The sequence below is a fragment of the Lagopus muta genome, chromosome 9 (assembly GCF_023343835.1).
Source record: "Lagopus muta isolate bLagMut1 chromosome 9, bLagMut1 primary, whole genome shotgun sequence".
Classification (NCBI taxonomy): domain Eukaryota; kingdom Metazoa; phylum Chordata; class Aves; order Galliformes; family Phasianidae; genus Lagopus; species Lagopus muta.
The window spans coordinates 21,848,332-21,876,030 of NC_064441.1; the positions used below are offsets into that span (position 1 = coordinate 21,848,332).

General features: G+C 42.6%; 1 long non-coding RNA gene across 1 annotated transcript in view; it reads left to right on the plus strand.

The window, feature by feature from the left end:
- Positions 1-27,699, plus strand: part of LOC125697563 (uncharacterized) — a 435,416-nt gene that overhangs the window by 165,921 nt on the left and 241,796 nt on the right. The window lies entirely within an intron of this gene.

The window sequence follows — 27,699 nt, forward strand, 5'->3', positions numbered from 1 at the left end:
AAAGCAACATCTGATGTTTCTGTTAAAATAAGTAAATCAGCTCTTAATGAGAAATAACTCATAGTGCTTAAGAGTAATGGCTTCTTGCAAAATTTAAGCAGCATCTGAGATCTATGAAAATAACTGAGATCGTGTTCTTTCCCTTTCATATTGGTACCCATGTGTTTAATTAGAAATAATACTGATGTCTTGGAGTGCTACAGTTTTGATAAGAGTTGATGTGTTGGTCTTTGATACAGTTAATTTGAAGAAATTCATTTAATAATTAAAGTGTTTGCCGATATCAGTCATGAGGCACATTCAGAGGCAATTACTGCATTCTACATATTTGACTTAGACAAAAACACTTGTATGTCTCTGCTTTAATCTCTTGTTTAAGGCTTGTTTAAAGGCTGTGGTGTGTCTGACCAGAGAGAGAGGGTGGGAGAGGAGAGGGATCCAGCCAAGCCCGAAGGCAGTGGTAGCAATGCGTGCCAGCCTGCTGGCATGGCTGGGTGCTTCTGCAAGGGCGTTGGAGTCATTTTGCCCCTGTGTGAATGAATGGCATGAAGAGGATTGAGCCTGTTGGTGGGTCTTTTAAAAATGACGTAGAGCCATCCTCAGTGGGTGTAAAATGGCCAATAGGCACTGGAATCAGTGGAGCCATGCCTTACTGCTGTCTTTCCTCCAGCGTGTCTCCCAAACAGTTTTTTTTCCCCTTTCCATTCTCCCCTTGTCCCAACCCCAGATTTCAATCCTAGCCTACTACTTTGCTTTTGTTTTTCAAACTGAAAACGTGAACTCGGGCATAAGCAAGATGCACCAGCTTGTTTGTGGCGAGGATATAAGCCATTTCCTATTGCAGCTTTGGGTACCTGGTGGGTTTGAATGGGCATGAAGGCAGTTGAAGTTACTGCCCAAGTGAAGGCCCTGGCAGTGGCTTTTCCTGAGGTGTGCATCGCACCTACATCCTGCTGCCATAAAATACTGAGTTGCCTATCTTGTAACTGCTTGCTAACGAGCCTCTTGACCTCCTGCTGTCATGCTAATGCGACTGCTCACTTGGAACCTTCCTGAGCCAATAAATTACTTCTTTTCCTAATACCCTTTTACAGATTGCTGCTATCTCTGTAACAGACACGACCTATCTCATTAATTTGTAATTTCGCTGAAATATTGAAGACTTGAAAGTGGCATATGAACTAAAATACAAATACAGTAGATGTAGTACTGCCTAAAGGCTATATAAAGACGTATAGTTAAGCTATATGGTACTGCAGATTAAGAAGTGATTTTATAGTTCAGACTCTGGTATTACTGTGATCCTTCCTTATACACAGGTTGGAGTAATGTAAGGATAAGAGTAATGGAGGTGGAGTTTACATATGTCATACACCTCTAATAATCCAAGTGTGCATACACACAATACATAAAATATCAGCAGTGTGGGATGTTTCTCTTGGCTTTAAGTGGAAGAAACACCGTTTCCCATCCTTCAGGTTGCTGAACATGGATAGTAACCCAGGTGAACATTTATCAATAATTCTTGGTTTTAAGAATCATAGAGTCATGGAATTGTTTGAATTGGAAGGGACGCTTAAGAGCCATCTAATCCAATTTCCCTGCAGTGCTCAGGAGCACCTGCAGCTCCATCAGCTCAGACCCCTTCCTGCCTGACCTCCGTGTCTCCAGGGATGGGGCACCCATCACCTCTCTGGATGGAAAGGAAAGGAAATTAGCAAAATATGGCTTGTGCAACAAAAATACAGTGCAGGTAATCTGACAGAGATAGGTAATGTCTGAAAGATTTTTCATTTGGATTAAATATTTATAGGCACATGTAGGGGTTTTGCATGAAGGACCTGTCTATGTAATGCTCTATCGCTTTACAAATTCCTTTTGCTAGAATTCCATGCAATGAACATGTGATTGATTATTATGGGTAAAACGTGATTTTGTGAGTGTGACTTTAATGGAATGTATCATGTATGCAAGTAGGTTTGGTTTTCACAGAGTTCTGGGGACAAATGTCATTTGTCATGCAAAGCAATAATGAGTGACACATTTTTTTCCATTATACTCACCTGCAAATAGTACTTTCCAAAGGAAATGAGTGCTCCTTTCTGCTGGGGGAGATATGCAGAGGGAGGGGACAAAGGAGCTTGCCCAGCTTGGGCCAGCTGCAAAGCAGGATCACAGCCAGCATCTCCAGAGCTCTTCTGCTGCCTGGTTCACATGGGATCTGCTGGGTTTAAAGTGTTTTAACAAGATGGCAAGGATTTTGTGAATGATTATACATACAGTTTTGTGATTGAAAAAGGAAACAACCACCCCCAGAACCCATAGGGGTGTGACCCCTCACTCACTGTTTTATTTAGTTCTTATTGAGGTTTGTTTGTGGAGCACAAAAGAATGTCAGATTTCTGCTTTTGGGGGGCCATTAAGTTGTTTTTCTCTCTGTAGTTCAGAACATGAACTATCAGAACAAATAAAGTGGGAAGATCTACCTATGTCTGAACCGTTTTTGTTCAAATCCTCTCTCGGGCTGAGGAGTAATGTCTTTTCACTACTAACACTGTCATGTTTTTTCATGTCTTCCTGTTATCTATATTGGACATGGAGAAATCTCTTTTTCCCACAATGTTTTTAACAAACACTTTGAAGACACTACTTGAAAACATTTTAAGCTGTTTTTCCTTTTACCTAATTTCATTTTTTTTTTCTTTTATTAAAGATCAGTAAGTCTTAAGTTGACAAAAGAAAACATCCCTTTTGAAAAGCATCCAACTTCTTCAGCATTGCTCTTGAATTGAGCAAAGGATAAAAGGAATGCATGGAGTTAGTGATGGGAAAGTGCACGACATCATGCAGAATGGGATGACCCTGTGCTGAGCTTTCACAAGAAAACAAAATCTAAGCCTATTCCTGCTCCAGTTTGATCCAGGATCCTTGAAGCAAAGTCTCCTACTGACAGGAAGGAAAATTGGGGTGGACTTAGGGCACATCAAGTGCAACAGTGGTCACAAAATCTGAGGCACGAGGGAATCAGTTTAATGGCACATCTAAATTCTCTTTAAATTAAAAAAAAAATGTTTCCTTTTAATTTTGTTGGGACTGATTAAAGGCAACCCAACAGGTAACTAATACCCTTCCGTAGCTAGTGGATGATTAAATCTTAATATCAGCTCATGCTCAGATGCTTGCACGTATCTTTAAGATGTGTGACAGCTTACTTTTGTTGGAAATTAAAGTAAATCATAGTGGCATTTACTGCAGGATATAAAATGAAATGTACTGCCTTAGCCTTATTTTTAGCAGACTAAAAATTAATTCCAGGTGCATCATTCTCCATAGTTTACAGTTATTTTTGCCCCGCTCGTTGATTTTTAGTCAATGTTTGAACATTCTTCCATTGAATTGTGATTCTCCCTTGTTTTCTGAGGTAAATCTACTCACACTAGTCTTTGATTTCTCACAGCTCTGTGTCTTTATACAGGAGATGTGGAGCTGGCTGATGCTGAAATTGCAGATGGTTGGCCTTGCTGCCAAAAGGAGTGCTTCACTCCTTGCAGCTTGATGATGCATGCTCTGGGGGCAATGTGAGGCTTTGAGGGATAATGGGAAGGAATCTGTTCTGAGATGCATTTGATTCTGTTACAGGTAATCTTGAATTTGTGTAACAAGTACTCTGTAGTACTTGGTTAACAGATGGAGTAAATGTGAGTAGCCCAAATGGGAGATTTATTTCCAGAGATTTCAACTCTCCCCCCTGCCTTGGAATCATATTGGGAGTCTCCTCATCTTAAAGCAAATCAAAGCCACTTCTAATCTAAAGCATCTACACAAGTGCTCAATACCAACTTGTTGATTTTCAAAACACCAAGAATTTGTTGATTTTTCAGTATTACCTGCTTTGGAAGGGAAAATAATGACTCTCTGGAAATGAGATACGGTTGTAGGTCGGAGATACACAACCTATTTTACTGTATCATAGGTGTTCTGATAGATGGCATTCTGTTATTTATAGCAACCTCATACATGGATAAGTGAGTGTGCGTGGGTGATATTTTGTGGAAGAAACAGGGCTATTGAAGGGAGGGAGGCAGATTTCATTGCTGAGAAAATTATCTTATTGCGACTGACTCGCCCATTGGGCTCATTTAAATGTGTTCAATTGATTCATGCACATTTTGAATGGTGAAGTTGAAAATTGCTTCCAAGTGGCAAAAATAAATAAATAAAATAAAAAAATTCATAGGCTTCCTCAGGGTATTCATTTCATTTATAATGACCCAGATTAGAGCAGGGGAGAAGAGGAGGTTACCTCTTTCTGTTAGTGTAGTTCTTATGAACTACCAGGTTTGGACAAACCTCTGGGATGACAAGGATTAATCAGTAAATTGTCTTCATTCACCAGTGTTGCAGCCCTGTGGCTGTGGGCTGGCAGCTGCCTTTTATCCCCATGAAGCTCTTAGCAGCGTCCTGCCTTTGGCAGATGTATTGGCACAAGCTTATCGCTCTTCAGGCAAATGCAGTGCAGGCACTGTGTTGCTGCCCAGCCTGGGCTGCCTTGTCCTGGAATATCTGGATTCCCATCTCTTACTGATGTGCGTGAACTGGATGAAGGGAGAAGTACTTCTTTAAGGCACAAATACCGGAAAAAGACTGCTGTAATGGTTGTCTATTTTTTTTTCAGGCTAGTAATAATGTTTTTAATAGAAATCTTTCTCTGCAAGGCTGGATTCTCATTTAAATATGTTCATATACTTGCCTGAGTCTGAAAAATAAGTTTTGTGCACCTTTCCCCTCAGCGGTGCAGAAATCACTAACCCCAGAAGCTCTAATTTAGTGAAGCATAAGTAGTTTTTAAATGAATGATGAAACATTCTGCTGAATTAGGGTCTCTGGACTCAGTTTTACAAAAGATACAGTGCTGAAGACATTGGACCAATGGGGAAAATGGAATCTGTCTTGCTGAATTTTCTTCATTGAAACGAGTGTATTTTTGGCAGTTCTGCAAAGTTCTTGACAGAGGTTGGTGGCTTTGAACACCGTGCACTGAAGCTATGAATCTTAGAGTATGTGAAGTGTGAGTCCCTTTGGGGACATGAAGTTTCCAGTGCTTGTTGAAATCCAACTGTTTGGGTGACATTTGTCAGTGCTGAGGGAAGAAGCAATTTCAGTTAGCAGTGTTTAAGAACTTAGGGTACAGTTGGGGTACAGTGTTAGCACTTTGAAGCTGGCTGGAAGAAAATTCTATAAGAACAGATAAAATTTAGATTAAATTTAAACAGAAGTTCAAGTAATGGTGCTTTTAGCAGAATTAGATGGCTTTTCAAGTTGTTTCTATAGGAATCTCCAGTTTCTGAGATGGCATAACAGTAGTAGGTACCTATCTGATCTATAGCCATAGAATTGGAATAAATGCAGAGCAAATGAATGTGCAGATATTGCTGAGCCTGGACTGTGCCAGCTGTGCAATGAGCACTGGATATGCTTTTCAGAGATGGGGATTTCCTCCCTCTTACTCCAAGAGATTTTCTGCCACAGCTCAGGCTGCCTCCAGGGCACCAGGAGGGGGGATGTGCTGTGAAGTGAACAGGGTGGGGGGATGCTTGGGAGAGGTGAAGCCTACCTGACCTGTAAGGTGCTACCTGTTGGTAGGTAAGGTGTAACCTGTTTGGTGGCCCTGCTAGGCAGGGGGGTTGGAACTACATGATCCTTGGGGTCCCTTCCAACCCGGGTGATTCTGTGATTCTGTGTGATTCTGTGCTTGAATTCTCGGCAGGGAAGTGGAGAGGGGAGCAGGGTGCTTGTGTAGAGAGGTAGAGATGTACGAGATGAAGATGCTCACCACTCACACTGAAGAGTAGTTACTGAGAGATTTTTACTGCCAATTTAGGGTTAGAGTTGCCTTCAGAGTAACAGCTGTGCCTTTGTTCAAATATCTCTGAAAGGAATTCACTCTGTTTTTGCCATAGCTATTTCTATTGGCCTGGGAAGAGCTTGGCAACTTTTTCTTGAGAGCACACTTGTATTTACACCTCCACCACTGCTCAGCAGTAACACAGAACAGCAAGGTAAAATGGCAGCTTCTCCTTATTTATCCTATTAGTGAGAAAGACAGAAATGCAGAGTAGAAGTGTGAGAAGAGAGGCAGCCACGTTGGGAGGAAGGCAAGAAATCCCAAAGGCTCTTAAGAGCAACGACTCAGCCTTGAACATGCATTGTGTTCCCTAAAAGAACGAATGAGTTGTTTAATGCCAGTGTTTAGCACACATAAAGAAAGACCTATGAGGGAATCTGGTGAAACAGCATGCCCTGGAGCTGCCTGGCTTGTGGGAACTGAATGCTGGGTTCATTTTTGGGATGTTACGACTGAAGCTTTCCAAGAGCACAAGAAGGGCCTTTCCCTTGTTGCACACAGGCAGCCTAGAAGGAACAGTCTGCTGAGAGCAGGTAAACTACAAAGCTGCTAGGATTGAGGTTGCTTTTAACTCTTTTCTAGGAACTATGGACATGGTACGCTACAAAAAAACTGTTCTGCTGTACAAAGCTGGTAAGATCTGTGGGAGACAGGAGCACTTGTTTTCCTGGGTTCTAGGAAAACGTTTAAGAAGCACAGAAAATGCACAGAAAACACGGTATTTGACAAATCATGCGGATGATTTTTGAAGTGCAATTATTTCCTAGGTGAAGAACTTCACTGGTGATCAGGAAACTTTATAGACAAGATGTTTTAATTTTTGGAAATTCTCTCTGTGGAAGTGGTTATCTCTGTGCTTTCAGATGAGGCTTAACTTCATCTTATCCATGTTACCAATTAATGAATCACTCCCTGTACTCTTGTTGCTTGGGAAAAATTGGCAACTGTGCAAGCATGGCTCACAGGACAATCTGTTACCTTGAAAGTCAGATAATAACACCTTTGATAATAGATGATAACACCTTTGTAGCACTTGTCTATGAAATATGCAGTTTGTTAGCTGTAACTGAGTAGTGATACTTCAGGTTTTACACCTCTATTTGTTAAGGAAAAAGCCAGATCTAAATGGAGTGAGATAAAAAGTGACGAGGTTTCAGACAAAAGACGAAATGCTTCTGTTCATTCTGTAGGTCTGTAAATTATTGTCTTGCTGTGGGTTTTCGTGAGAAAGGTGTTTTCCGATCTACTGTTGATTTTAATTGCTCTCAAAACAAAAGTTGTGCCAGTTTTTAGACAGTATTACATCAAAGTGCAACCAAGCCCCATTGCAGAGCGTACAGATAGTTGTTACCTACTGAGGCTCACTGCTACCTGTGACCACCTGCTTTCTCTCAGCAAGATGCCATGGTGCCTCAAGCTGCTAATTTTGTTTTCAAAATAACCTGCTATTTTTGTTCTGTTAGAATCTCCTAATTTTGTTAATGCGGTGCAATTAAGGGGGAGAAACTGAATGAGACTTATTGATAATGCCAGCTAATAACAGTGTGTAAAACAAGACTGATTGCATACTTAACTGATGAAAAATTAAATTCCTCTCTACCAAATACCTCTGACTCTGCTTTGTCTCTGCTTAATACATTAACAAGCCTTTTATATAAACTGGGTAACTTTAGGAAGAGCGGTTAGCCTACAAACAAGTGAATTTTTTGCCCAGGCAGCAATCCCACTGAAATACATAGTGTTAGACTGAGTTAGGGTATGCTGTGCACAAGTATGTTTTCCCTCTAAGAAATGCACACCAGCTGCACATTTTTTCCACCTTAAGGAAACAGGGAAGCTTTCTATTGTAGGCTGACAGATCCTGAATGTTGTTCACATAATGAAGGTGACAACTTGTACTAACTTTGGTGTTCCTTTGGCACAGAGTGTTCTAGCTACTGGAATGTCTCTGTTAGGTTAGCTCTAGCTGATTTGTGACAGATGATTCTCCTGAGTTTAGCAGAGCAGTCTGAAATCCAGATTTTGTTTTTCAGTCACAGCAAGGAACCCTGTGCTGGAATAATGGCCAGCCAACAGGTTGAGTTGGAGGAAATCTCTTACATAGACAAAAGCAAGGAACTTCTAGACTGTGAAAAAGCATAAGGTACCTTTTGCCTGCACAGAGTGAGAGGATGCTGTGACTTCTGAAGAGCACTGTGCCATCAGGGAGGCAGAGTTGTGCCTGACCCAGCTGTCATTTATATCCATGCTTCCCCATCACTGAGCTGTGGTGAAAGATAGTCCTGCTTTAGACAAATCTTTGTTTCCTTAAACAAAAGGAAAAATGCCTAAGCTTGTTAAAGCAGAGATCTGATTACTGAAGAAATACTGACTTGTATAATCCATGTTATACATTCTGTTAGAGTTTTCTCCAGAAGTGAATACTATTGAATCTGGATCTTGGAAGTATCAGTGTTTGCGTGCATCCCTATTGGTAAATAAACCAGCCTGTATCATAGCCTGGTACCCACTAACAGGCCCTGGCTGCCCTTCCTGCCTCACTTCTGGGTGGGTGCTGACCTATGCTGGAGCTGCCTTTGGTTCGTTCTGCTTCTGGCTGGGCTCTTGGACTGGGTTCCCACTTCATGGTTTGCCCAGGGCTGCTAATGGACATTGTCACCAGCCTCTGGTGCTGGAGGCCACGTTTAAACCCAAAGGGTTGTGGCCTTGCTGTTGGGGCCATCCTGAGCTCTGCTGTCCTCAGGGAACAAGCCATCAGTGCATTGCTTCCAAGCACTGCCTGTGTGGCTTGCTGCATGAGAAGAGCAGATGGCCTGTTTCTTCTTGGCTGGCAGCAGGATCTGGGGGGCTGGAAAGTGCACTGTGCTACTGATGCTGTCTGTGCAGCTGCTCTGCCCTAAGACCAAGCTGTCTGAAAGCAGCAGGGCCAAGTGGTGCTGTGGTTTCAGTGCAGGGGCTGCCCTGGTTTTGCTCCTCAGCACTCACCTGCAGGGCACCCGGGTCAGAGCCAGCACAACTGCTGTGGCACTACCAGGGTCCTGCTGAGCCTATGCATCTTTCTGGCTCATGCTGTCTCCCTTTTTCACCACATCCCAAACAGCTTTCTTCAGAAGCTCCTTTGATGCTTGCCTTCTGCAGGTTTGTCCTTATTCTTTAGGAGGAGCTGTTTCTTCTCGGTAAAAACCTGTTGCATTTATTGTCATATTACTATCTGTGGCTCACAGAAGCATAAAGCACCCAAGAAAGGAAAAGAAACTAAGTTCTGAATGTGTCCTTTTCTTTATTTTCTGTTCTCCATGCAGCCACCATCTTCATCATTAGAAAACAGCCTACTGACCTCCTAGACATAGCTGCGTTCTTTGCTTAATGTCCCTTTTTTTTTTTTGGAATTTCTTGTGTATGTCAATTATCCTGTACAGGAAATAATTTACCTTTAATTGTCATCCTTTGCAATTCTGTTTTTTTTTGTTTTTTTGGGGGTTTTTTTTGCCAGCTCTTAGAACAATGAGGCTAGAGACTGCTGGCATCCAATGGCCCTGACAAACAGTGTCAGCTCAACATGCTCCAAGCCATCTGCTCCTTGGCACAGGTAATTCTGGCTAGCATTCATTCCAGCTACTCATGATCTTCAGCCTAACTCTGCTGGGGAAATCAAGGGCGTGAGGACAAACCCCAGCAGGGAGTTAAATTAATCTGAAATACAGCAGTCCCTATTTGAAAAAGCCATCAGTGCGGTCAGCCTGATACGAAGAGTTGGGTGAAGTGGCTCAAATATTAATTTAATGGATTAGAAGCCTTTGTGACCATGGTTAGTTTTCCCTTGAGGTATTTTGGTGATTCACAACATCTTTTAAATGCTGATGAGAAGAAGAGGTTGATTCATCATCTTAACATTAAAAAGTACTGGAGGAGGCTAAAATCTTTGTATTTCCAAAGCACAGGATGAACTTTATTATGAAGAGCAGACCCTGATGTGGCTGTCTGTTGAAGGACTATTTCCTCACGAAGCACCTGAGGCCGGTGTATGTTGGAGACATAAACAGTAGTGCTAAATGAGCCTTGGTTGCCACTGCTGGGATGGAGGACTGAGGGCTGAAGTCTCCGTAGTGTTTGCTTTGGTCACACTGAAACACCTCCAAATGCGTGTGTTTCTGTTTTTGATCAGTAGTGCATGGGACTGGACGAAAAAGGCAGATCTTTAGCTGCTGAAATTACCAAAGCAATAAAGAAACCAAGGATTCGAGAATAAAATAAGATCCTTTCATGTGCAAATAAGATATTGGACACATGTAGATGAAAAGAATGCAGCCTATGTCAGTACCTTTCTCTTATGTTGAGATCCTTGTGTTTCCCAACTTCTTGACATTAACAAAGCATGTCTGTAGGCTAATTGTCACGTACTGTACATCCTTGTGCCTGGGACAGAGTATTAGCATACAAAACGTTCTGAGTGATTTGTATAATCCAGCGCTGAATGCAGATATTTTTGACTGCAGTTCACTTTCTCACTGGGTTAATTTTTCATTGGGTCGGCTTAGCTCACCATAAAAGCAGGTTAGAACGTAGCCACAGGTATTATGTGCTAGTCTGTGCACTGCAACTCTTTCACTTGCCTTGTGATCCCTTGCCTTGTGGTATCGTATGCATGTCCCCCCGCCTGCAGAAAATGGGGGGAGCTGTCCTGGGACAGTAATTATATATCACAGAATAGGAACACGTTTTCCCAGAGATATTACCCTACTTTGAATGAAATGAAACAGAAAGGCAAATGAAGCAGAGGTTGAGATTTGTAAGGAAATGTGATAACAGAAGCTTCCGTAATCTAATGCTATGTCAGGTGTGTGCACAATTAATAATTGAGAGGCAACTATTCACAACTTTCTTACTCTTTTTCCAATCTTCTCTTTCCCAAACCTACCTTGGGCTGCTGCTTTGAAGGTAAGGCTGCTGGTTTCCTATGGGCTCTGTAATACTCAAAGCTTTAACATGTGACTGCTTTGTAATGACAAACTTTTTTCTAATACCCCTTGGATGGAAGTTTCATTATTTTGACAATGAGTGCTGAGTTAGAGCAAAAAAAAAGTTCAATTTTAGACTTCCAGATTGATTTTTTTTTCATAACCCTTGACGTTATTGACTTTTTCTGTCCCATGTTCACATTCCGGGAGTAAGTATCTGGCAGCTGGGTAAAACAGCCCCAAGAATCTGGATTTGATCTTTTCCAAAATGTTTGAGATCATTTTCTCTTTTGAACATATTGCAAACAAGAGGAGATGGATTTTTGTAGCTGATGACAGCTGATTCAGAGCAATATCATAAGATAGTGTGGGTTGTAGGGACTGAGAGCTTGTTAGGATGTGGATATGGTCTCCTTGTCTTGGGCTAGCAGTTGAGTCAGAGGAAGTCAAAGATAGCTATTGGCAATGTGTCCGAGTGACAGAGAAATAAGCTGGCAGATTCATCTTTTGGGTCCTGTGGCATTTCAGGAAAGAATGCTCTTTTAAAAATTTGTGTTGGATGTGGCTGTGCTCCCGTAAGGGTAGGGAGAAGGAGAGGATGTGTGGCAATTCCTGTAGGTGCTTTCTGAAAGGAAAATTATCTTGGCAGTCCTGCAGCTGGCAAATCCACATTGCCTTTTCTCCAGGAATGCAGGTACTGATCCCTTCTTCTTTAGTAGTATTTAAAATATGGTGTGTTTGAGTTTGCTTTCCAAAATCTGAAAAGGTCTGCAAAATACGAGAGGAAACAATGCATTGTTTTGAATCAGTGAAGGAAGATAAAACGACTTCTATTCACGGAAGATCAAGTATGGGTAGGGGTGCTCTGAAGAAGGTATAGTGTTATTATGTCGGCCAGCAGGAACAGAATGAGAACTGATGGCTTTAGTCAAGAAAAAGTAGGTTGAATCTTCACATCAAACTTTATTTTGAATGCATTTTGTCAGGCTGTTTCAACAGCAAGGCTGTAATGCACTGCACTGTGCATCTAAAAGGGGACCGCCTCCATTCTGCTTTGCTACAGAACACTTTAAGTGTTTACACTTTGCCATCAGTTAAACTTGGAAAATATTTGCACAGAAGTACAACGCAGAATGAAAACTTTCTTAGTGGTGGAAAGACAGAAAATCCAGTAGGTCAATTATTTTTTTGTGTATGTACCTGGAGAAGTATTTATCTATATGGGTGTACAGCCTACACAAGTCCACACAGGGGTGAAAGCAGAAGACAGACTCCTTCATACCCAGATAAGGAGATAAAGGACATTGTATAAGTACTACAGATGTGTAAAGGTGAGGAGACGGGTGGGAGAGAAGAAAAGATCCTGATTGCTGGGAGCTTCTAAAGGGAGTGAAAAGCACATCCCAAGCCTACATATCCTCAGCAGGCTTGGAAGGATGCAGAAGGCACAGCAAAGACTGGTGTATTTGGTCCCCTTGTCTTGTCTTGAGACCTCATGGGGAAAGATGCCTGTGTGCTGGCTGCCCCCCTTGCACATGTGAATCTTTTTGCTTGAGAGAAGGTGGATGGACTAAGACATGTTTTAAAATCAATTATAATTATGAGTCAATTACTGAATAAGCTCTCGTGTTGAGTTTTGCTACAATACTACAGCATCATTTCCTGAGAAGAAGCTTGCTGACAGCGGAGAAAAGCTTGTTAGGGAAAGGACTTTTCTCCAATTAGGAGGCAGTTGCTGATGCTCTTATCCGGCTGCTTTGTAGTGTTTTAATGTATAAACAGCCTGAATACTGCAATAATGAACTCTGCACAGCGTAGGGGAGTAGCCAGCTGACATCATTAGTGCTATGGATGTTAAGCAGGGGCAGTAATAGGAGGAAGATACGACCGTTTTCACTAGACAGTAAATATAGGTAAATTGGTGAGTATATACTGGAGTAAGTTCATACTTAGTCCTTGTTTGACTCCAGAAACAGCAGCAAGGTCGTTCTGAATACCTTTCACGTATCTGCAGTGGTGCTGTGCTGACTGCATGTCAGAGTTTATGAGCAGAGCCAGCTGAGCTGTTTGCTGTGAGCAGTTTAGAAAATATCCCTGGAGTTAAATACACATCCTATACCTCCTGCAGTTTCTCTTCTAGCAGTTCAGGTTGATGTCTGTGAGCAAGTGGGAAGGTAAAGAAGCTCTTATCTTCTTTCTTCAATTCTACTGAGCCAAACTCAGGAAAATTACTGTGACCGATAAAGTGAGAGAAAGCTGTTTGCTGGTGGCAGTTGCTGGCATCCTACTCAAACACTGCAAATGTCAGGTTTTATCACGGTGGAAAGTCAGAATTGGCTGCAGCAGCTGTATTTTCTGTAGGTAATCTCTGATCATCAGACTCTGCATATACTCTTGCCTCTATCCGGCATTTCTTTTCACATGTCTTTTTTCTGTCTTCCCTCCCTGCCCCCAATATGAGTTTTGAGAAATTTACTAAGCAGAATGCAGAATGCCACCGCAAGGTAGGCAGGGCCTGTGCTCTGAATTTGGTCTCTCCCATTACAAGGCAAAGAGCATAAAAATCAGGCTTGCCTTTGTGGCGAGGAAGAGAATGATCACTGAAAATTTGGATGGCTATTTGCTGTCTTTTTTCTCAGCCAATTATGGTTGGGACTGAGTGTCTTAGTTAGGTGGGATGAATCTGATAACTTTGTCTCTTTGAGTCTTCCTCATTTGGCTTAGGAGATCTGATTGAAATGAGAAAGAAGATGCTCTCGTAGACACTAAACCACTAGGAACAAAACCATTTTTAAGTATATTACTGAGTTCTTGTTCTTTTTTCAGCATGTCCTTCAGTGAGGATATCCTGATATCCTGATATAGTGAGGATCTTCTGATATATTTTTTTAAATACTTGTCCCAGATTGTTCAAAAAAGTGCTTTCTCTGTGATGAAGATAAAATTCCTTCTGTCAAACCTCAGCTTTAACAAAAGTGACTGAGCTATTTTAGATCAAAACTTCAGCAAAAGTACTTGCCTTTGGGAAGGCCAGCCTCACGAACTTTCTGTATCGTATAAAATCCAGGAATCAGCATTAGTAGAACTTGGTGTTCACAGGGAAAACTGATGAAGGAGTAACCTGGCTTGAATAAGGATATGATGCTTTGAAAGGTAAAAATTACCAAAGTCCTCTACATAAATATATCTTACTTCTGGAAAAATACAGGCATGTTTTGCCTGAAAATCTCTGCATCCTCCTAGGACAAAGACCTGGGCTTTCAGCTCCTGAGCCCTGCTGTGTGGATGGCCTTGAGGGCATGGACCCTGTGGCAGTGGCTGGGCAGTGGGCAGATTGGCACAGCCTGGCTGCATGGCACGCTGCTGCTGTTCCTGTTGCCATGGCTCCAGTCTGGAGCGGGGCTCTGGGGCTCTTAAGCTCTATGTTGTTGTGCTGATGGCACTGGAACACAGGGTTTTCTCATGCTTTTCCATCTTGTGGGTTTTCAGTGGCTGAACAGGGTCCCCAGAGCTGATGTGCCCCTGTTAACTGTAGTACTGTCACAACACGCTATAGAAATTCTTCCAACTTTTTGCACTGACGGGTAGTGACTGGACAAGGGAGAATGGCTTTAAACTAGAAGAGGAGAGATTTAGATTAGATGTTAGGAGGAAATTTTTCACTCAGATGGCAGTGAGGCACTGGCTGTGCTGCCCAGAGAAGTGTGGGTGCCCCATCCCTGGAGGTGCTCAGGCCAGGCTGGATGGAGCCCTGAGCTGGTGGGGGTGTCCCTGCCCTTGGGAAGAGGTTTGAGAGTAGAGGTGATCTTTAAGGTCCCTTCCAACCCAAGCCATTCTGTGATTCTATTTTTTTCTTTTGTATGAATGATTTTATCAGCATTTCGCACGGTGAAGCCACGGTTGCTACTGCAACAGTGGTTCAGGTGAGTGGGCAGAGGCTCCCAAGGGCAGTGAAACTCTTTGCTTTGGGCCCTGCAATGTGTAGGTGCGTGGCTGATGCATGCAGAAATGCTCTGCTGGAGGCTGAGTTCTTATGCTGATGTCTGCCCCAGGTGAGGATCTGGTTTTTGATAGTCTTTTGCATCTTGGGTGTACATAGCCATTTTTTAATCTTGTCCATTGTTCTGTATTCATTTCTGTTTTTGTTTGAGGCACTTGAAGCAGTATTTGCTTAACAGCCTAACGTGAAGGGATTGTCATTTAGGGAGCAGATCAGGCCACTGCTGAATTTACCTGTATCATTTGTTAGTTAGGAGCAGCATCTCAGCTCTGTGCTACCATGCAGACACAGGCAGGCATGGTTCAATTGGTAGCTTGGCATCATTGGCTATAAAATATAACACTGGGCTTTGTGTGACAGCTTTAATCAACTTCTGCCTCAAGGTCACCCTTGGCTTCTGAGTTATGGGAGTACAAAACCTGCTGTGATTTATTTTGATGAAGGTAAGTCAGTCCATGTTTTCTGGCAGTTTGACTGTTCTGTGATCTGTAACTACGTTGCTCCTAGTACTAAAAATATGCTCTGGACAAACATGTGTGGATGGACAGCTCAAATAATAGCAATCCATCTTAGCAAATGGCATTAGTTCTTCTATTGTTTCTTTCAGCTGACTTCTCTCTTCATAAAAGGAGGGCTCAATGACTCCCTTAGGAGATTCAGAACAACCATCTTTGTCAGAAAAGTTTAGCTTTCTGGTTCTTACATGGTTTTGGAAGTGAGAAAGGGATTTGCAAAGGTGGATGGGCAGCTCAAGTCAGGATGAGGAGAGGGAGTTGGATGCCCAACAGTGCTCCAGCCGCTAAGCCTAATGGCTGCAGAAATCAAAACCTCTTACTTGCTTTCTCCCTTGTGCTCCCATTTCCAGACTCACTTACAGTAGGATCAGGAGAATAGCTTGCAAGGTCAGCATGCGTGCCTTAGGAATGATATGTGACTTGTGTCAGAATGATTGCCAAGTGAATGTTACAAAAAATATAGTGGATGCTGTGGTGAAAATCTGTGGAGTGTTGTATGTAGACTACGATTGTTGTATCCAGATAAAACTCAAACTTACCCTATAGTTGCAGTCGTGATGTAACTGATTAACAGAATGTGGACAGCCAGCACACTTACTGAGCCGCTCCATGTTGGTCAATGAACTCTGAAGCTGATCTCTGCACAGAGGATGTGTCTGCCTGCAGACAAGGTGGGTGGTGGAGCTTCAGCCAGACACATGGCAGCAGGCTGCCCAGGGAAGTGACAAAGTTGCTGCCCCTGGGGTGCTAAGAAACATGTGAATGTGGCACTGAGGAATGTGATTTAGTGGGCATGGTGGTGGTGGGTTGACAGTTGGACCTAATGATCCTAGAGGTCTTTTTCAGCCTCAGTGGTTCTATGATCCAAGGCAGAGAACAGGAGCTTTGCTGGCAGGGCTTTGGGAGAATGCCAGAAACTCATGGCTGGCTTGTGCTGTGCACAGCTTGTATGCTGGGATATGCTGGTGAACTCCCTGGGCAGGGAATCCAGGAGTTTCTGGGGGGTTCTCCCTGATGGCATCTGCTGTAGACAAAGTTGCTCACCAAACTCTATGCAGGCGACCTTAAGTATTCGTGCAAAACTGGTTAGTAGGAGTGGTCATGTAGAGCAGTTGGTTCAGATATTTGAGATATGTTTTGTACGTTCTATCAATAAGCACTGCCCTATGTGAAAGATGCTAATAGCTTAGGCCTTCTTGGCCTTCTTCTCATCCACGTCTATAGGACAGCATCCATCTAGCACAATTATGAGGCTTCTACTGGGCTGCTGCTAGCATCTACCCTGTATTGACTGCCACTTATCTCCTACTATCTATGCTGATTAAACTGAACTGATTTATTATTGCTTTCTGCTTTCTGTTCTGGTACTCAATATGTTTGGTTTCATCATCTGGCAGCCAGCCAAATTGCTGTTTTATTTAAAGCAGACCAAAGCTTACTTCAGGTAAGGTGAAACTTTGGATTGCTTCTGCCATAGCGTTAGCCAGCTTGTCTTCCTCCCGTTATCGAAATTCCTCAAGTTACAAGATTAAAATTTAAACAGAAGTTGACCTTTTCTCAAAACGTTTCTACTTATTGCTCACCCTAAGCTTGTTGGTCCTGTAACATTTCAGTTTGTTGCTGTAGCTGCTGTGAAATGGGTCTTCTGAGGCACTGCTGCTTTGCTGTTCTGCTTGGACCTTCAACTGAAGTGTTCCATCTTTCTTTTTCTGAACTCCTACATCCAAGTAAAGAGGCACTAGAATTCATACTTTATATAACAGATACAAGCCAAAAACACAGGCTTGTATTTACAGACAAAAATGACTGCTTTTATCAGAGGAAGTTAAAAATAGCCCAATTTTTCAGGCTGTTCCAGATAATTCCAAAGACTACAGCACAGCCATCACCATTAAGTGTGGGACAAAGGGCAAGCTGGTCTTCACTGCTGTGTGTTTGGACCAATTACTACATAGAATGAAAAAATGGGCTGAGTTGAAGCGACCCACAAGGATCATCAAGTCCAAGTTGTGCAGGCTTTTGAGGCTGGGCAGAAATTAGTTGTTTGCACCTTTTGGGGTAATCCTTACTGCTACTTAGAATCTGACAGAATCGCTTTATGGACATACAGCAGCTCCTCTGCAGAGTTTGGCTGTCTATTTGATAGCATGATTGGAGTGTCAGAGCTTGTTCTGAATATGCAGAGGGTTCCAGACTGATGAAGCTGTTAGTGTTACCCCTGAGGGTAGATAACTGATGCAGTGTTTTGTGTGGTGCCTTGGAGTGGCTGCTGCATATTTGCCGAAGGAACAGCTGCCAGTTCAACCTGCTGTTCTCATACATATATTGATGTATTAAATTAGCACATACCTGTACAGAAATCTCTTGGCAACCCAACGTTAATGCTTCTCCTCATGAACAGAGTTTCTCTAAGCAGTATTTTATTGTCCGATTTTTAATAAAGTATTGCAAATCAGAAGTAAAGCTGAATAGGAAGGCATTACCTTACAACAGGATATCAAGTAAGTAAAAAGCAAATTACAGCTAGTCTCATACATCAGTTTGACAGATAAGCTATACTGTAACAATACTTGTGTGGACCATTCATATGTGGTATTGTAGCTGGAAATTAAGCTATGTTAAATCTTTGAGCACCCAATGGGAGATTTCTCCCATCTCAACTGTCCTGAATATGCAGAGGAGTTTGGTCCAATTAATTTCTGCAGCATAGGAATTATGAAGGCTCCTACTACAGCTGTTTAAGCAGACAGATTTCACTCGAGATTAGAGCTTCAGGATACAGTGGCTTGAAGAGTCCCCGTGGCAATATCTGAAAAGAAACATCAGTGTCATGTTCTTTCTATTTTTAAAGCTCTTTGCTATGGAAACAGATGTATGTTTCTCTGCTGTGTGTGTGTCTGTCCGTCTCCCTAGTAATTTTGAACTGTTGGATGATATCAATCAAACGTGGCAGAGAGGCAAAGGTCTTAGAGCTAATTAGCTTCCTGCAAGTTTCTCTGAAAGTTACTGTCTGGATAGAAAGAGGAAATCCTATTTACTCCTTTAGGAACTCAATCTGCAGCATGCATTTAACCTCACTTACACGGCAAGAATTTACAATGGGGGAAATTGTCTTTTGTTTTCCAGTAGTAGGTAAGATGGCAACTGGAAGACATTGAATCTGTTCCCATCATCTCTGGCAGCTGCAGGACTGTACGTTTATGCTGAAGGAACATGGAGGCTGGGTAGGATGAGCACAGTGACTTTGCTCTCTGCCAGTGGTAAAAAGTGCAGAGTGAGTTTTATGTCTCGTTTTGGTCATTTTTGATCAAGGCTGTTGTACCTGAGCTACCTATGCTCTGTAGAATGTGAACTTAGAATGACAACCGAGCCAGGCTGGTGAGGCAGCTGATGGGGAGTGGTGAAGGGCACTTGGGGTAACTTTCTTTCTTTTGTTGCAGTGTTTTGGGGTGTGAGGTTGTGTGCTTCTATGATGTCAGGCCATGTGATGCATACCTGTGCTCATGTCCATCTGTATTCCCTACTGCATCTAATACCTGCTGCACCGTTTCTTGCTAAAACTGTTAAATCTGTGGGTTTCACAACTGAGATCCCTTGTTTTAATTTCCCCCCACTTCTGACCTTATTCAGTGGCCCAAGAGAATGGGTTTTCTGCCCAGTCTCACCTCCAGACTGTGCCTATGTCCAAATTAAACTGTGGGATGACTTTAAGAATGGTAAATCTTAACCTTTTGGATAAACTATTGTCTATTTATTAGCCTAACTAATGTTTGTAATGCTGGCAATTCCATGTTTGTTAAAGAAGCCCCAGGATTGCAACGATGGCCCTTAAATTGGCTGTTTTTACAAGTATCTCCTGAATTCACATTTTACCTTACTGGCTTACTTCAGTACAACCTGAGTAAGAACCCATATCAGTGGGCACATAACAGAGTGCAGGGTGCCCATTCACCTTGTCTTACAGCATAAGAGGAAGAGAGCACTAGCTCATGCTGAAGAAAAGAAACAAGCTTGAAAAGCATTCGGGTGACAGATAAACAGTGTGGAGCATTTGCTGTCATGGGAAATCATTAGGGCAAACAGTGCAGCAGGACTCAGTGTCTTGGATACCAATAGCAGCTGAATAATGTAGCTGCAGCAAGCAACTAAATAAGTTGCTTCAGAAAGAATATCAACAGTAAAACTGGCAGAAATGTTTTTGAAAGACGTCCTTGAGCAGCTTAAGCATGGTTAATTTAGATTTTGATAATTGACAGGAAACGAAAGGTGAAAATTATTTGTTTGCTATGGGAAGCTGAAAATAGCCATGCTCCCTGCTTGTTCAAGCAGCTTTTTCTCTTTTTTTCCCAATTGCTTCCAGCCATGGGTACTTGCTGTGCTATTCTCAGCCATCCCAGGAGTAAGAGGAGTCAGAACCAGGAGAGGTTGGATGCTTTGGGGGAGTTGAGAGGGGAAATGGTAGTGGAAAGAGACAACTACCTATTGGGATTTTGGCCACTTCTTTCTCAGACTTGCCCAGCTCCTGATGGGCTGTCTGCCACAAGCAGGGAATCCTTGATAGCAGGTATAAAGGAGGTGGGTAGCAAAGGGCCCTTTTCCTTTAATGAAAATCATTAATTGCTGTGCTCCTTTCTCTGGGTTTTTGTGTTTGTGCTTTTGGGCAGTGCTGCAGAGCTGTGCTGGAGCCACGTGAAAAGGGAGGAACAGTCAACTGTAGCCACGCTTTAGAAGGCAGGTACCTTTCAGAAAGGTAGCAGTTAGCTTTGGCACAACAGGAGAAGTGCTTCATTAGAAGTATAAATGAATACCTTTCCATCTGTGACCTTCTCCTTGAATGTTAGCTTGAAGCCTTCACGTCTACCTCTTTCACTGTCAGGCAGGCTGAAAGCATAATGTGATACTGGGTGAGCTGGCTGGCAAGTGTTGTTTGCTTCTTGTTTACTCTGGAATTCACAGTAGATTTGGGGAGGGGAATGTGGATGTGGAGGAAGAGAAATGCTTCTCTGCTGGTAGCATCATTACTTAAACATGAAGTCACTCTGGTGGGAGTAGGACAGGATCAAGTGGCTGAAGACACAGATCACAGAATGAAATGAGATAAAGCTACAGTTCTTACAGTGCCGTTCTGGAGATGGCAGAGGATGCAAGATTAATTATCCTTTAATGTGTAAGACTTGCATACCTAACCTTTTGCCCTCAACGCTGTCAGTTACCCTGAAGAACGGTATCTCTGAAGTCCTTGTCTACGCTTTGCTATAGGGAAATGAAACAGCAACATAATGCTTATTTATTTAAATGGGACATAGCAGGCAAGAGCAGAAAGTGGTCTGTCTTCTGATTGAAGATGAAACAGCTTCTAAACAAACAAATCAGAAATTAGGTCAGCCATCTCCAAATACAAAATATTGTGAAAAAAGGGCTTTAGGCTAATATTTGATTATGGCTGCTCAAAGTAACGATGGCTGAAGGGTCACCAGGGGATTTTAAAGACAACTGACTTTCTAAGGGTTTGCACATCTCTGTAAACTCTCCTTAAGCTCTGCCTTTCAGGAATGAGAGCAGCAAGGTGTTGCAGATTCCTGCAGGCAAAAAGTGTTATATTAATCCTTCTGCCTTATGAAACAAACTGTCTGGAACTATAAGTAGAGTATTTCACCACCTGATGGGATCCTTGGGTAGTCACTGGGAGCACTTTAAGTACCTGTGCTGTGTCAGCCTTACTGTTTTATCTCAGTTGTGTTTCTTGAATGTTGGAAGTTGTGCCTGAGGTAGAGCTTGGAATTTCTTCTTTGCTTTGTGTTGGCGTATTTCTAGAGTAAACGTAAAGGAATGCTGTGAAGCCTTTGGAAACCGGGTAAATTAATTTACTTTGAAACTTCAGTAGGGATCCAGATCTCAATCTTGCAATGAAATTTGTCTCTGCGTAACTGATGGCAGAGCTGGGACCTGTGTTTGTATGGAATCCTCTTTGTTGTTGTTGGGAAGGCATCTTCCAAAAGTCTCAGTGTAGACTGGATAGCTCTCTAAAATAATTGGTTGAATATTAATTTCTGTGGTTCAGTGTAATTACATTAATTATGGGGAACTCATCAGGCACCAATGTAAATATTAGAACCTCTTCTGTAACATTCACTGTAATTTAATGCTAATTCACAGAACCATTATTAAACTGTTAATAGCCAGGGCTGCGATTCACTGAAGTACAGAGCATCTCATGCAATCACTAACACATTGCAGTTGGTGAGCAACGTGCATTTTGATCCAAATACATGCTTTGGAACATATACTCATGAGCTTTTTTCAGGCTTACTGTCACCAGTTAGAGAGGGTGTAGAGTAAACTGTCAAAGATTCATGGGGTAATAGCCAACTTGGCCCCTCTGTTTCTCATAACCACAATAAATGCATAGCTCTGTGGCTAAACTACCGCATAACTTTGTATCTCATGTAATCTGTTTGAAAGCTGAGGTAATTACATCTCCTCCATAGTTTTTAAACTTACCATGCTAACAAAGGCACTTTCCCAGCCCTGTGTTTATGTTGTATTCATGCACTTCGGGTTTCCTTGGCATAAGGGCTGCTAACACTGGGCTGTTTCTGTCCACACACACAGCTTGTAGTCATCTGGCACAGCTTGTGGTCATCTGATAAAGCGGGGGATGACCTAGTTGCTTTTTGTGAAATACTCACAGCTGTTATTTTGTTAGTCAAGGGGCAAAAAGGTAGAAATGAAGTCAGACCGAGATAGCCAGGTGACAGCCCAGCGAATTGCAGGCTCTGGGACCTGCTGTGTGTTAACACACAACTTTCTGTTCTGAAATGACAAAAACACAAGCCAAAATAAACGTAGGGTTTGGCTGGAATGTAGGTGTCTGGGACTGCTGTCCTGAAGGAGTCCATTAGTGGCTGGAAGCATGTTCCTGTGCAGCTGGCTGCAGACATGCAGCAGCCGTAGGCTGGGCCAGGCAGCGCTGCTCTGCAGTCTCATGGGCTGGGCTGGAGCTCCTCTGCTCAGACAGTGCATCAGGAGCATAGGAACGGCGCTCAGGATCGTGCTTTCTTTTCCCTGGCTGGATGCCTAGAAGCTCACTGATAAAGGATCTAACTGCTGGAAACTTTAACTGAAAAGGGTTCTGCTTACGTAGACTATGTTACTCTCAACACCAACTTTTTTTCTCCTTTACAGCAAGAAGGGCACAACACGCCATGAAAAGAAGCACTTTGGGTGTTTTTGGGTGTTTTTAATAAATGTAGAGTTAATGGAATTGTAAGAACTGTAGTTTTATCTCATTTCACTCGGTGATCGTTCAGAATAACGTTACATACTATTAACAGCACCATCTGGTGGCCCTCAGGTGATGTTAACATTAATCACAGCTAGAAACTGTTTCTTAGAAAATTTCAGGATAGGAAACATTTGGTCGGCTTTATTACAAATACTGGAGGAGGCGTGTTGATTCTGAAAGGGTAAATTCGGAATAAAACCATAGACCTTGACAAAAACATGTTGCTGAACTCGCTCACATTCTGAGTATGTCTGGTAAACAGTGCAGGATCCAGGGCTGTATGTGCATAAATATTTAATCTGCATAAATGTTTGAGTATGCTAGAAGTGGTATGTTTTCCTCACTCCTGTAATGTGTTTAATGAATCCTAGTGACCATACAAAATATTCTGTTAAAGGTTATTTTATGCTTGCTTCTAATCTCCTGCCATGGATGTAGAGTCAGGGCAGATCATTGAAGTGACTGCTGGGAGAACTGCCTTCCAAACAGCACGAGGGCTCAGGAGTGCAGACTTTGGTTTGGAGTTACTCATTCTCAGCAAATGGAGAAGGGCAATATTGCAGCAGTGAGCCAAAGCTCCTTCATGTTCAGCCAGGGAAGCTTCAAAACAGAACCCAAGTCAGTCTGTCTGTTTAGAGCTAGTACTAACAGACAGTTTTTGGAGCAGATGTGTGTTGGACATGGGACGTTACCACAAGAATTCCTGCAAGGGAGTCTGGGTGGGCAAAGCATCCTGCTTGTCCTTCCCTCCCTCTGCCATTGATGCTCAGCAGGAACATACCAGCTTTCACAGTGTGCTGCTTTTTGTTACTGATATGTGGAAGGCATTAAGTGTAAGGCTACAAAGAGATCTGTTCTCATTGTGACAACAGCTGATGGTTCAGCATCAGCTCTTCCTTACAATGTGGTGGCCTCTGAGCTATCTAGAAAATCCAATTCCCTCAGTGTTAGGCAATCTCTTTGGCTAAACACATCAGAATTTACATTTGTTTACAACAAACCTTGGTGTTGACAGCTTAGCACTGGCTTCTCTAATTAGAAGCATAATATTTTCTTGACTGCCAGGAAGACAGAAACCTCTCTGGCGAAGAGCTTCAGTGCTTCCCGTGGTCACCTGGAAAGTAAGAAGCTGAAGTGATTGTACTACAGGTTATTATTTCTAAGGAATGTAGGCTATTAAAGCTCAAATTAAGAGACAGTAAGGTGCAGATAATTTAGTAGAAGGTAAGGTGCCAGCCTGTCTCAAAAGCTGTGTGCTCTGAAGCTTACTGGGGCTAGGAAGCAGAATTGGCCAGATCTGTTATTTCCTCCATGCCTGTTCTTGCCCTCCCCATTATTGCATATTGAGTTTTGAGCTCATAACAAAGATTTTTTCAGTCTTCCTTATTTTGCATGATGTAATGCTGCCCTGATTATAATGATCTACAGCCTCAACAGATGCATGTCACTTTCATCACTGTAGTGGATGTGGTCTGTTTGCAGCAGCATGGAAGGCACCCTTGTGCAGGAGAACTTGGAGGCACAGCAACTGTGGTCAGCGTATTTTTCCATAGAAATTGTGTCTATTTTGTATATTTCCACTGAGCTTTCTGGAATGAAAGCGAAATAGCAAGTGATGAAAATAGAGATGAAAATGATGATGGGGATTTATGTGTATAATAATCATCTCCAGTTATTAAAGTTTTGCAGTACCCTTTTTCAGAGATGTTCATATGAATCACTGAGATCTGATGACTTGCTCAAGGTCACATAGCAAGTTTGTGGCAGAGACAGAAATAGAAATGGCATTTGAAAGTCAGTACAGAATCAGGCTTTTATTTGTATGGACTTGCAAACCCTGATGCAGCAAGGCTGCAGGCTGTGGAGGAAGATGGAGGCACACCCAGAAGTAAGGCAGCAACGCCTGGAGAGTTCAACAAATGTACTTTTGCATTTAACTTCTGCATGGCATGAATTTGTTAACTTCAGTAAACAAAGGTCATACAGAAGCCATGTTAAACTGTTTTATGTGATTCTTCATGTCTCGATGACGAACCTGGCACGCACTTTCCAATCTCGATATAATCATTCTTGCTGGTTGGTGATGGGTGGGACATGTGCAGAGCTGAGCCTGCTTGGATTGTAGGAGTTGGGAAGTGATGTTTGTCCTGTGTGCATTAAGGGAGCTGCTGCCTGTGGTGTCAGCATTCGGAGCTGCTCTGTTGCTATGCGAAAACTCTGCTCGCTTTAGTCCTGTCACAGTGACACATGTAGGATTTCTCAGAGCAAGAAGCCTTCCTCTGACTTAGTGCTGAACAGCATACAAACCTGGTTCGCTCTGTCAGTCCACGCAGTACTCTGGGGCAGCAGAAATAACGTAAGTGGTTCCAGAATCCTTGTAGGAGGCCAAATAAATCTACCACAGCCATGCTTAGCTTCAAGAGGTATGCGGAAATAGAGAAGTAGCTCATGCCAGCTTGTTAAAAGGAAGCTGAAAGTTACAGATGGCATGGTTCCTGTACTGGAGGCAGAGAATAAATGTTTCCCACTTGCTGCGAAGCACTTCAGAAAGGGCAGAAAAGCATCATCGCTTAATAGCAGCGTGATGATTGCTGCTGAAAGCAAAAAAGAGTCCTCTAAGAGCTTAAAGCTTTATACAAATGAGGAAAATATAAATCTGGCAGGTTAAATGTGCAAGTATAATAAGATGGACTGAAAAAGCAGTCAGAAGACCTCTTGTAAGAAGGCATGAAAACCAGTAAAAGATATGTATTAAAAAACATCAGCGTCGGGGAGCCTGACAGAAAAATCTCTAAAGCTAGTAGATGGTCAGTAATTACAAGTGCGTTATCTGCATCTCTTGCTCCTTGGTAGCTGACACACTCAAACCCTTCTTGAAGAAGAATTTGTCAGAAAAATTGGTAGTCAACAGTATATTGAAAACAAAATTGGTGGATACAGGGATAAACTTCTTGCAGGGGCAAGACTTAGCCTGGCTTGTGGAAGGAAATGCCTGGCCCCCGAAATGTTGGAGCGTTACTGATGAGTTATCAAATGTATCTGTTCTGAGGCCTCCGGAGGTCAGCACATGCATAAATGATGTGTTAAGAGTCTGAATTCTTGATGTCATTCGTTACTGTACTGAATAACTTTGAATTATTAATGATGACTGAAGAATTTTATAAGAACATAATGAAACTGAGCGAGTGGGCAGTAAAATACAAACGAAATGTGGTGTAGATGGATCGGGTGAAGAGTGAATCATGATGGGCTCTGAGCTGGTCCTTGGGTGAGATCTTGGATGGACGATAGAAATGCCATCTCAGTGTTCAGGAAGGGTCCGACAGGTATGTCAAACATTAGAATTATTAGGGTAAATGTGTGGAGCAAATCTGTAGTGGAGTTGCATTCTCTAGACACTCGTTTTAAGGCAGAATTCCTGCCTCCTGGATGCTCTTGAACTTCCAGCTCCTCCACTCCCCACCCTGCACCGCTCATACTACAACTTAAATGAAGTGCATAGGAGACAGCAAAGCTGATTAAAAGCTTTGAAATCAGTGCCGTAAAATAAAGGAATAATAAGGCTATGGCTTTTCAGCAGGGTGAGGGAGGGCCACTGAGGTAATTGGTGACAGAGGGCTATAAAGCTTTTGTGCTGTGGAGAGAGCAGGTGAAAATGGATCCATAGTTCAGAGCAAGAGCTAGGGCCATTAAATTTAGCTGGCAGGAGGCTGGGCAGAATAAGTGTGGCTGTTTGTGTGCCCCAGTCACATGTTTGTCCCCAGCTTGCTGGGTCTGGCTGCCGTTGGAGGCAGTGTGCCAGCCTGTGTGGGCCTTTGCATCTCCTGTGTGACTGCTGCAGCTTTTAGCAGCAGGGCCAGCCTCCCATCAACGTGTCACCTCCTTGTCTGTGCTGCTATTTTGGGGTCAGAAACCAAGCAGGAGGGAATTAACGGCTGCTTATCCAGCTCAAACCTGCTTCTGTTGAGATCCTCATGGTAAATCTTTGTCCTTCGGAGCCACTCGCTGCATACAGAGCAGGGGGGAGGTCTGAGTGCATCCCGCAGCCCCATTGAGCAGCTGTGCCCAGTGGATGCAATCCTGCTGGGGAGCCATCCAGGAGCAGGAAATTGTAGTCCTGATCAACGAGACAGGAGTGTTGGGTTTGGGTTTGCAGTGAGCTGTGTTTTGGTTTCAGCAGGATTTTGGAAATGAAAAAGTTGTGCGCAATTGGAAAAGACTACAGAAGCCAGAAGATAAAAGCAGGAGAGTCCCATATGTTTTTACAACGTTAAAACAACTACAGCTACAGCTGGGTCACTGCCAGCCTTTATCAAAAAGCTGTTTTTTTGCATACCAAGCAACAAAGGATGAAATGACAAAGAACATACTGGCCCTTTGTGTATGATTATAGAGGAGAGGAAGCATCTCCAAAAGTATTGAAATTTTTCCTTGAAGAGTCTTTTCATGTTACTTCCAAACATGAAAGCTGAGAGCCTGGTGTAGGTACAGACCAAATGGGTTAAGTGAGTAGTGAGAGCATGAAAATGACACAGAAAGTGGTGTTTGTCTGAAGGGAATGGTCTTCCCCATAAAGAATGATTCAATGGAAAATGACTTGAGGAATTGCTGAGTTTTATTTATCTCAAAAAAACTTGAAAGGTTTTGCATTTCTGAGTACTTTTGTGTCACAGTTTACATATGCAGGTACAGGTAGGTTGGTTTTTAGGATGCAGAGGTCTGCAATTGGACTTTCATCCTGATATCCTTCAATAGCTTGCTGGTGTTCCCTTTGCTGAAAAATGCCTTTGGTTAGTTGACAAGTCTGGTCTTAATGCACCTTGCAGAGTTACACCTAAGAAATGTACTCATAGGTTACTCAGATTTCCACAGATGGAGTCACAGCAGCAACCAGTTGTGTGTGCTGCCAATGCTGCAGAACCTGTTGGACCCGTACCAGTTGCTTAAACATTAAGGTGTCATTAACATACATAGAGGTAACAAGTACTGGCTAAACACTCATGAAGAGAAACTGAGAAATGTTAAACTTTGAGCTT